General features: G+C 43.8%; 2 pseudogenes; both read right to left on the reverse strand.

Annotated features, from left to right (window-relative positions):
• Positions 1 to 1,277: 1,277 nt before the first annotated feature.
• LOC132439183 (large ribosomal subunit protein mL45-like) lies at positions 1,278 to 8,198 on the reverse strand (annotated as a pseudogene).
• Positions 8,199 to 8,631: 433 nt separating this feature from the next.
• LOC132439184 (dual specificity protein phosphatase 18-like) lies at positions 8,632 to 9,507 on the reverse strand (annotated as a pseudogene).
• Positions 9,508 to 9,787: the final 280 nt, after the last annotated feature.

The raw sequence follows: 9,787 nt of genomic DNA on the forward strand, positions 1-9,787 counted from the left end.
GAAAGGCAAAGAAGTTAAAGTTGGTAAAACAGTTTTGGAAAATAACAATAAAGTTGGAAGAATCACTCTATTTAGGCTAGAATGTCAAGGCTTACTCCACAGCTACAATTATTAAGAGAGTGTGATATCTGGCAGAGGACTAGACACATAGATCAATGGAACAGAACCGAAAACCCAGAAATAGACCTACAGCGAGAGAAAGAGAGAGATTGACTGATTAATTTTTAAAATTGGTTCACATAGTTGTGAGGGGCTAGAAAATTCAAAATCTTGCAGAGCAGGCCAAGCTAGGCTGGAGAACCAGTGAAGAGTTGATTTTGCAGTCTTGAATCTGAAAGCAGTAAATCTAGAGGCAGAATTCCTTCCTCCCTGGGGAAATCTAAGACTTTCCTTTTAAGACTTTCAACTGATTGAATGAAGCCCATCCACATTATGGAGGGAAATCTGCTTTACTCAAAGTCTACTGTGTAAATGTTAATCGCATCTAGAAAAATACCTTCACAGCAATATCAGACTGGTGTTTGGTGGAGGGAGGGGGAGTGGGGTTTGGTTTTTGTTTGGTTTTTTGAGGGATAAATGATTTCTTTGGATTTACATTCCCCTATGAAATACAAATGATGATTCAGTGAGTCCATGTATGAGAAAAGACCCTCTTAATGACATCATCTTTTATAAACACTAATTATTTTTCCCATGTCTGGATTTCCTGGAAGTCACATCACTCACAATGAAGCTTATCTTTCATTTCTGCCATTTTAAAGGCAGGCCTACTTCTAGCCTGAACCAGGAGAAGTACAGAACCCACAATTTGTCCAACACCCTGACAGTGTTTTATTTCAAACTCTGGTCCCTGCCCTATGATTAGAAAGAAAATTCTGCCAGTTAGCTCCTGACAGCCTCTGCTGTGGGGAAAACTGGTATCAGACGTTCTCTGAAACATACTGCCTTTCATCTAGACTCAGAAGCTAGATGTGCAATTAGTAGAAGGAGGAAGAGGTGGTGGTAGAGGAGGGGGAGGAAGAGGAAAAGGAGGAAGGGAAGGGGGAGGAGAAGACGGAGGTGCATGGCTGTGCATACCAGCCACCCACCTGAGCCCAGCCATCAGCCATGGTTGTTGAGGATGAGACTGCTAAAAAGACTTAAGCAGGGTGGGAGAGAACCAAGGTAGTTCCTTCTACAGCATCATGGAGATGGATGACTACCCAGCTCCCCGATTCATAGACTTCTCTGCTTCCAGCCACCTCACCCGTGCTTCATCTCAGGAGTCATTTTTGCCATCAGGTTAGCTGAGGCTTATGGGCTTCTCCTTGTGGTTCTTCCCACAGTTTCAGCTGGGGGCCGGGGATCATTACTGTCTTAAGGTTGGGCTGCTTAGGAAGTATCCATGGGGGTACTGTTGCATAATCCAGCTCCCAAAGGGATTTATCTGGTGCTTTTCAAATACAACATACTCCAGGACATCATTGGCCACATCTTCCTGTCCCTACATCAAACAGCCAAACTGATCATAGACAGTCAGAGTCTGCTGGATGTGCATGAGGACAGGGACCTGGCCATACATGTTGCCCTGCTTTCACAGACTTCAGCAGTGAATCTGAACCACTGGAGTGGCTCTAAAGATTCTACAAAGTTCTGGCAGATGGGCTTATGTTTGATCCCAGACCACATCCAGAAAACAGTGATTAGTCACCAAGGTGTGAAGCCAGTCGTGATCTAAGTCGTTTAGATAAATGTGAGCGGCCATGAAGATATCCTTAGCTTTTTCAGGGAAGTCCTTCGTTTTAAAATTAGCATCATATTCTTTTATCTTCCGAACGGACAATTGCGAGGCAACATTCTTCTTCCATTGCTCAGTGCTCTGTGTCAGGCTTCTTTTGAAAGAAATGACATGAGAGCATCACCCTCAGGAGGAACACAGGCATCGAAGACACCAGCTGTACAGGTCAGATGTGTGAGATGCTCCAAACGTTCCAGAGGCATGACCAGTCGCACTTTCTGGGCATTCTATAAACTCCTTTTCTGATTCATATTTGGGTTCACAAGTAGGGGGTATGAAACGTTTTTTAGTTCTCACTAGAACTACAGCTATGTACTGAGTCACCAGGACTGGCTGCAGAGACCACCATTCTAATGGTCTGGATAAGCAAGACAACCTCCCCCGGCACGGGGGCTGCCATTTTTTTCATGCAAGGGCCTCTGGAATGGGGGCTAAGAGTGAAGAGCCTGGGACAGGTGAGAAGGCACATAGGGTGGAGCTAGCTCCATATGGAATCCAACTGCGTACCATAACCTAGCCAAATTGACACACAAAATTAAACATGACAGTAGCTTTTTTTGATAGCCAAAAAATAGAAACGGATTAGTGACTAAACAAACTTGTATATCAATACCATGGAATACCACTCAGCAATTAAAAAAAAAAAAGAGCAAACCATTGTTGCAGGCAACAACTTGGATGGACCTCAAAGGCATGCTAAGTAAAATAAGCCAGCCTCAAAAGGTACTGTATGATTCCATTTTGTCATTTAATTTTAAAATAACAAAATTATGCAGATGGAGAACAGATTGGGTTTAGGAATGGGGACAGGGGATAGGTATGGCTATAAAGGGACTGTAGGCAAGACTGATGGAACAGTTCTATATCCTAACTGTGGTGGTGACTACACAAATCTACAAATGTGATGAAATTGCATAGAACTATACACACACACACACACACACAATTGGTAAAATTTGTGTAACCTCAGTAGATTCTACAAATGACATTTGCCTGGTTGTAATATTATACTACGGTTGCCCTTAAGGAACTGGGTGAAGGATACATGAGACCTCTTTCTATATTATTTTTGCAAATTCCTGTGAATCTACAATTATTTCAAATTAGAAGTTTTAAAAAGTGCGGGGGTTTAATTTGGTTAGGTTGTACCCAACCAAATTAATTATTCACAACTATCTGTGACCTGCTCACTGTACATCAACTATATTATATAGACTTCCTGTTGGTAATTCTGTGCTCCATTTTTTTTTTTAACATCTTTATTGGGGTATAATTGCTTTACAATGGTATGTTAGTTTCTGCTTTATAACAAAGTGAATCAGTTATACATACACATATGTTCCCATATCTCTTCCCTCTTGCGTCTCCCTCCCTCCCACCCTCCCTATCCCACCCCTCCAGGCTGTCACAAAGCACCAAGCCAATATCCCTGTGCCATGCGGCTGCTTCCAACTAGCTATCTACCTTATTACGTTTGTTAGTGTGTATATGTCCATGACTCTCTCTGTGCTCCATTTTTAAAATCCATGAGCCTCTGATTGTTTCTCCGAAACCTGTAAAAGATTAATTATGGTCAGCCCTATTGGCAGACACCAAAAGAAGTTTGTAACCGTCGATCTCTGCTACACAATTTATTTCTTTATGGATGCTTCTCTTCTTTTACCCATAATTTCCTACTCGTGGAGGGAGGGAGGCAGGGAGTTTTCTTTGGCTGACTTGGTGTTTGGCAGCCACTTCATAGTGAAACTGGTCTGTGCTGGGCAACTGAGATGCAAACCAGCAGGTAGAGAGAGAGAACGACAGGTCTGGAAGACAAAGATTCCTGTCCAGATCTACACCTTGCACACAACGAAACCGCAGAAATGACTACTAATATAGTGCAAGGCGGGGAGGGGCATAGTTTTTCCATCAGTAAAACTTTGATGCCAAGGGGGCCATGTGCCCAACGCAGAAGGCAGAGGGATGGTGATAAAAGGAGCCATCTAAAACTAAATTGTGATTGAGCACCAGGATCGAATTACAAGATAAATTTCAAACGGTAATAAAAGTTTGCAAAGTCCTAGGTGAGTTTTCTGAAAATGTCAATTGATATGCATTTACACATCTTACATCTATATGATTGCCCAATCAGATTGTAAGCTCCTCAAAAGTTGGACCCTAGAGTGGCTGGTCTAGTTTGCTGCAAGTACTAGCATTCAGTAAATTACAGAAGGCTACTCACATGTGCTCAGTACCTAGTCTTGGCGTTCTTTTGCACATGCAAATTCATTCTGTTTAATCCTCACAACTATGCCGTTAGCACATCTTATTGCCTGCATTTTGCAGACGTGGAAAAGCACTCAGAAAGTTTTAGTGACATTCTCAAGGATTTATATAGGCAATAAGTGGGAGGACTGACAGTCAAATATAGGTCTGTGTGTCTGGCCCTAAGACCGTGTTTTCTCAATAGCAATCAATAGTTCATGATTATAGTTCTAATGACACAAAAAGTTCCTTAAGTTGCTTTCTGAATCAAGCAATAGTAAGTTATGCTCTATATCATTTTAGTGTTAATTGAAATTGGGAAGTCTGGATATAGTAACCCTTTATAGAGAATATAATTCATCTATAGTGCTTCCCAACATAAAAAATGATATTAGTTAGAGGGAGAGAAGGGAAAGGAAAAAAACTGAAAAGAGGAAAGAAAGGAAGGTTGACTCTGTGCTGGCTTTAGAAAGGAGCTTTATCCAAGTTTCAGAGCACTGTGAGGTTATTGCAAATTCTGAATTATAGCAGTTTCCAATTACAAAAATATTTTGGTGACATCTTAAATCTTGCAGGTAGTATTAGGAACTTGTGTTGAAGGACAACACAGATTGTTTGTGACAGCAATAGAAGGTACAAGTCCTGCCCCATGCAAAATTTTTACTTCTACCAAGTAATTCCAGAGGCATTTTTTTAATTAAGGGGTAATATAAAACAAAACAAAAATATCTGAGACAGCCTCTCAAATAGAGCACAGGATTAGAGCTGAAGTCTAATGTAAAATATAGAGTGAACTGCATTAGCTGCTGAAAATGTAGAACTTTACCTGAGTCCTGTATTCCTGGAAAACAGGGATGATCAATACATCCTTTCGTATTTCAGAAAACAACTTATTGCAAAGAATCACCCTTTCACATGTAACTTATATATAAGATGTTACAGAAAAACCTGAAGAAAACTTTTGGCCAACCCAATAAAACCCACGGATGACCCCACTGTTTATCTATGACAAGGCCAGACACAGACCCTTGAAATTTCCATTCTTTGTCTTATAAAATATTGGTTGAACTGTTTGTCCCCAGTGAACAATCTGGACACTAATGTGACTTGACCAAACTTTCATCAGGCTTCTCTCCTTCCCCCAGGATCCTGAACTGTGGGCCACCCTTGAGCTTAAGCAAGCACTGGGACACAGAACAAAACCCCTTAACAGCCTCTGCTGAGAATCAGCTGACCACAGAAAAAAAGACATTTTCTGCTGAACTGACCAATCAATCCCCTGCTCCCCCCACTCCCCACACTCAGATCTTTCTAACCTTGTTTACTCCTTCCTTTAAAAGAAACCCCTTTCTGCCTGGCCTTGGCAACATTTGTAGATATTATTATGGTCAGAGTCTTCTGTTGCAGTAGTTCCTTTCCTCTTACTGTAATAGTCACCCCCCCCCCAACTGCAATAGTCTTTTCAAATAAAGTCCCTCCTTATCTAAGTCTGGATTTGTTTTTTATTTGATACTACCTAAAGATGGAGTTTCTAATATTTTTGGAAGCATTTTTCTCCTCTGTCAAAGTTTGCTTTTATTTATGATTTCTCTTTTATGGATTTTAAGTATTCATGCCTGGTTCAGACGTCACACAGGCAGAAGGACCAAACCCTCTAAGGGTGTTAACAAGCTTCCCACATACCTCTTAGGTTAAAATGGAAATGAATAGGTAGGAGGGCTGCTTCCATATGCAAACACCTCCAGATAATCAATTCTATTCTAATATCTTGCTGGCTGCAGAATTACAGCTTCTGGGCCATTTAATTCACTTCCAGCTAATGCCTGAGGTGCCAATGTATACCAAAGAAAAAAGAAAAAGTAGATCAAACTAAAATATTTCCTTAGGTCACAGCAAGTTAAAAGCCTGGCCAACTCCAAGTTTCACAGAACATCTTTGTCATCTTATCCCTGAACTGGCCCAAATAAAAAGTTTGCTAGTGTTTACAAACTATCAACTATGCACCTTGAAAATATTTATGTCATCACAAAAGTGATGAGACAACAAAACTGTGAGATGTAAACATCCAAGAGACCTTGAAAAGAGTAGGAGATTTGAAATTTTACCATTGATTATGGTTATTAATCTGACTACATAATTTGTGGGGCCCAGTGCAAAATCTCAAGATAGTTCCAGCAGAGCATTAAACCAAGTGAGAGCCCTTCTACACACGGGTCTTGTGAGACTGTATAAGTCACATGCCCATGAATCCAGCCCTATTAATGGGATATCAGACCTAGCTACTACAGATTAGAAATTGTGATACTTGCGCCTAATATACTATTCTCAAAATTTTTTTCAGCATTCTTACTTCCATTTAGAAATGACCGGCCATATATCTGTTGCAAATAAATGCTGATATGCACTGAATTTTTTTTACATAAATGTTCATAGAAGCTTTATTCACAATCACCGGAAAAATGGAAAAAACCCATATCTTTCACCTGGTGAATGTAAAACAAACCGGTATATCCATACCATGGAACACCACCAAAAAGCAACATCATGGATGAATCTCCAAGACATCATGCCCAGGGAAAGAAGCCAGCCTCCAGAGGTCAAATCATGCATGACTACATTTATGTGACACCTTAGAAAAGGCAACTCCACAGGGATGGAAAACAGATCACTGTTTGCCAGAGGTTGGGGTGGTGTGAGGGCTTGACTACAGAGCGGAAGCATGAGAGAATATTTAGGAGTAAGGGAAGTGCTCTGTGTTCTGATTGGTGATGGTTATATAAAACCTTACATGTGTCAAACCCTTAGAACTTGTACATCCAAAAAAATTTTAATTTTATGGTATGTTAACTTGGAATTTTTTCAAACGAAACTAAGATTTTGTTATATATCCAAATAAATTTCTCTTAAAAAGTACTTTACATTTTCCATCTGAGTTTCTGCCAGAGAGGCTGCTTTGGGGGGCTCTGCCACATCAGCCCTGATATTCTGTGGGACTGTTTTTCCATCTGTAAAACAAGATCAGTCCAGAGCAGTGATTTTTCATTCATCTCTCTCCCCAGTTTCATCCCTGGGCACTTCTTTGTGAGGTAGGGGCACATTTGAAGAGAAAGAATGTTCAGCCTCCACTGGGCTCCAGACCCACAGCTCTGCATCAGTCAGAGCAGTTGTGCTTTGCTTTATTTCATATATTGTCTGCAGAACTTTCATTTAGAATAGTTGGTCCCAAGCCACATGGTTAGGTACCTGAGGAGTTTAAACAATCCCACATTCCAGGGCCTAGTGGTAGGGCCGACTCTATTGTCCCTTGGGCAAGTTCCCCCGTACAGCTTGGTGGTTAGCCAGACTGAAGCACTGGTTTAAACGGTCAATGATTCTAAACAAGATGTTTGAGGAATAGCTGGAATCATGCTCCTTGCTTCACAACCTTTGGATATACAATGGGATTCTGAAAAGGCTGCTAAATCTAGGCTTGCCCTGACATACCATCTGAAAGGAACTTAAACTACCCCCTCCCCCCACAGGATGGATGATTTTGGGGAACATCACTTTGCACACAATAAAGGGCTGGGCATAGATGGGGGAAATGCTGTTATGAGGATGAAGGCACGGACCAAGGACCAGCAGGGCCTGAGAGTAGCATTAATACTAAGAGCCGCCCTTTACTCTAAGCAAGTACCCTGTGCCAGTCACACTGCTAGCAGTCCTTTAATCCTCACAACTCTGGGAGAGAAGGGCTGTCACTGTGGAGACTGATAAGGAAACCGAACCTCTGAGAAGCTACAGGTCACGTGATGACAGCACCAGGTCCCAGCCCACACCTCCAACCTTCCAAGCCAAGGGAAAACCTTGAGGACTGACATCAAGCCTGCTCTCTCAGCACTCACCCCCAGAGAAAGGGACTAATGCCACCTTTCATCAAAGGCTGCTGGGAAGTCACCACAGGCACCTTGACACCTTGCCATCTGGAACAGCACTCAAAAATTATTTTTAAATTTTATGTAATGAAATGCTTTCTTCAAAAACTATCTTATGCTTCAGTCCAATCTATAAACCCAGAGTTAGACTGCTATAGTTGAAGGTCGGCGGAAGGGTGGCCTGAGGCTCCCAGGGCTCCCAGAGCACCACTTGATCACTTATCTAGCAAATTGGCACTTACTGTGAGAGGTACAGGAGCCATGATGCCTAAGGCCCTGGCTCTGCACTCCAAAGAATGAAGTGGGATTCTGGCTGACTTACTCCTGAGAAGTGGGACGGGGGGAGGGCTATTAGACTCCAGGCCTGCCACTTGCACTGAGCACTGCTGGCAGGTCCATCTGAATGGGCACCACCTGCCTCACCTCCTCCCTGGCCTGGCCCCAGTAGTCGTGCCCTGGCACTCATAGGGTAGGAAACTTATTTTCACCATCTTGTATTTAGGGAGTTTTATTCTTCAAAGTTACGGATTATAAGGTTAAAAACTGCAGTCACCCTCCCTTTTTTCTTGGCCTTATAAGAGCCATCATCAGATTTTCTGTATCAACTAAGGTAGAATGTTCAAGTTCAGATCTTGGTGTAGGATCAACTGCAGACCCGCACCTCTGACCCCTGGGGCAGGGGCTCGCCAGGATGGCTCACCGTTTGGCTGCCATCAAACCAACCTCTTTCTCATAGACGTTAGGGATTACGTCCATCGGGGAGTTGACGGTGTGTGCAGTGTTCTTGCCAAACAGCTGGAACTCCTAGTGGACAAACTGCTCCCAAAAACCGTTGTTGGGCAGGATGAGTGCAGGCGCGGCCTAGTCCCGCCATGGGTGTCTGGCAGGGCCAGGCCTGGTCCTTCGCGAGGCAGCAGAGCTGAGGGCGGACGAGCGCTGGAGCAGAAACGGCGACTCTGCACAGCAGAGGGCGGCCCTGCTTCATCTCTGGATCGTGGGTGCCCTCAGCAATGGGGCCCAGGAAGTCGCAGAGGCACGAGATGGGTGCATCAGCCACAAGCACCTGCAGCTACTGGGTGTCCTGGTATAAGGTGTTCTCTACCTCCACCGAGACGTTGATGACCGCGGTGATCTGGTTGCAGGACAGCCTGAGCTTGTTGCTGGCGGCCACACCGTTGCTGGTGTACAGGCTGCTGGTGTTCTGTGAGAGGCCGCTGGCTGAGGGCTGCAGGAACCGAACCAGGAGGGCACCCCGGGTGCGGTCACCAAGGCGGAGGGGCGGCGGCCAGCAAGGAGCAAGGGCTGCATCTTTCTCCTGGGCTGAGTCCACTGAAAACTCTCAACCGTCGGCAGGTGGGCTCCTTTAGGGAGCAGCCACACCAAGAAATCTTGGGGAAAGGGTCCGGGAGAGAAAAGACAGGTCGCGACGTGGGAGCCACAATTCCCGCTGGTCCGGCGCTGCTCTGGTTTCCATGGCAGGCCTGAACGGGCCCTGCCTGGTCTTCGGAGAAAGCCCGGCCTCTGCCTCCCTGACCCGGCACTGTTTGGGCCCCGGCCCACCTGGTTACCCATCCACGATCGCGACAGGCCTCACGGCTACCCCTGTCGAGAAGTCTGCATTGAATTTTGTTGAGCATTATAAATAATTAGGTGATTCCTCCAAATTTCTTAAGGAGTTTGGAATGCAGTTTACTATCTCTTCTAAGCACAAAGAGAAGAAACCCCATTTAGTCTCCTGTATTAGATATTAAATCCAGAACAAAAACTATTGAGAATGGGAGTGCTTAGCATTGGAATGTATCTTTAAGAAAAAAGCCCTCTCTGGAAAACTTTAGGATGGGACAGACACTGG

This window comes from Delphinus delphis, chromosome 16 (genome assembly GCF_949987515.2).
Source record: "Delphinus delphis chromosome 16, mDelDel1.2, whole genome shotgun sequence".
NCBI lineage: Eukaryota > Metazoa > Chordata > Mammalia > Artiodactyla > Delphinidae > Delphinus > Delphinus delphis.